Genomic DNA, 1595 nt, shown 5'->3' with positions numbered 1-1595 from the left:
TGTTCGAATACAAGAAGGGAAACAATGCCTCTGTAGCCACAAAGAATGTCAAAGAAGTTTATGGAAATGTTTTGAACGTTCGTAAATCTCATTCAGGTGACTTTAGCCTTAAAAACTGTGATGGCAGGGGCCGACATGTTGGAATTGATAATGATGCTCTGAAGACGCTTGTTGAGTATAACCCAAGACAACACACTCGTGAAATGGCCCTGAAATTGCATGTCTCTCATAAAACAATACGTAAACATCTAAGGAATATGGGAAAACTCCATACAGAAGGTGTTTGGGTGCTACACGAACTCTCCGATGATTATCGTTTCCAAAGTGTGAACGTTGCTTCGTCTCTTCTGGCACGTAATACGAGTGAACCATTTTTTGGACAGAATTGTCACCGGTGATGAAAAATGGATTCTCTATGCAAATATAAAATACCAAAAACAATGGCTCAGTCCTAGACAAAAACCACTTCAGACCCAAAAACCTGGACTCCATCCGTAGAAAGTGATGCTTTGCATTTGGTGGGACATCGAAGGAGTAATTCATTTTGAACTCTTCAATCCACAGCAAACTGTCAATGCAGAGATCTATAGTCAGCAACTGGAACGTTTAAATCAAGCCTTTCATCAGAAACGCCCTTCACTCGTCAATCAGAAAGGTGTTCTTCTCCACGACAATATAAGTCCACATGTGGCACGTTTGACTCAACACAAGATTATGGAGTTGGGTTGGGAAGTTCTCCCACACCCACCATATTCTCCATATCTTGCACCTTAAGTTACCATCTGCAACACCATCTTAATGGGAAAACGTATGCAAATATGGAAGGTGTTAAAGAGGACATCGAGATGTTTTTTACTTCAAAGCCAAGTGATTTCTTTAATCAGGGCATTAACAACCTGATTGTAAGATGGAAAAGCATCATTGATAAGAATGGAAACTATTTCATTTAATAAATGTTTTGTTTTGATATATAAGTTGTTCGGGTTTTTTCATCTAAAAAAATTCAAAATTCAAAAGTTCACAAACTTCCACTCACACTTCAAACTTAATGGCTGGTTTATAGTTCCTTGAAGCTGCTCCAATGGACTTCTGTGGCTTTGGTTTCATACAACTATGTTTTGTGGCTTTGGTTTCATACACCTGTATAGCTCTCCGACACTACTCCAATGGCCTTTTGTGAATTTGGTTTCATACACCTGTATAGTTTCCTGACACTACTCCAATGGACTTCTTTGGCTTTGGTTATATATGCCTTTATAGTTCCCTGACACTGCTCTAATGGACGTCTGGTTTACTCGAACATGGTATTCGAAACCAATGTTTTCATACAGCAGTGTTGACTAAATGTGTGTTCTACAACTGACCTTGCCTTAACTCACAGAAACTTGCTACAAAGGAAATTGTGGTGTTAAATAATAATGCTTTATCATGGCTCTCAGATTGAGCATGATCAACGACGGAGGAGGTACTTCCTTAAGCAGCATGATCAACGACGGAGGAGGTACTTCCTTAAGAAGCATGATCAACTACGGAGGTACTTCCTTAAGTAGCATGATCAACGATGGAGGAGTTACTTCCTTAAGCAGCATGATCAA

This window comes from Limulus polyphemus, unplaced genomic scaffold, assembly GCF_000517525.1.
Source record: "Limulus polyphemus unplaced genomic scaffold, Limulus_polyphemus-2.1.2 Scaffold9474, whole genome shotgun sequence".
NCBI lineage: Eukaryota > Metazoa > Arthropoda > Merostomata > Xiphosura > Limulidae > Limulus > Limulus polyphemus.
The sequence above is the reverse complement of the archived record's forward strand: the minus strand, read 5'-3'. Positions refer to the sequence as shown.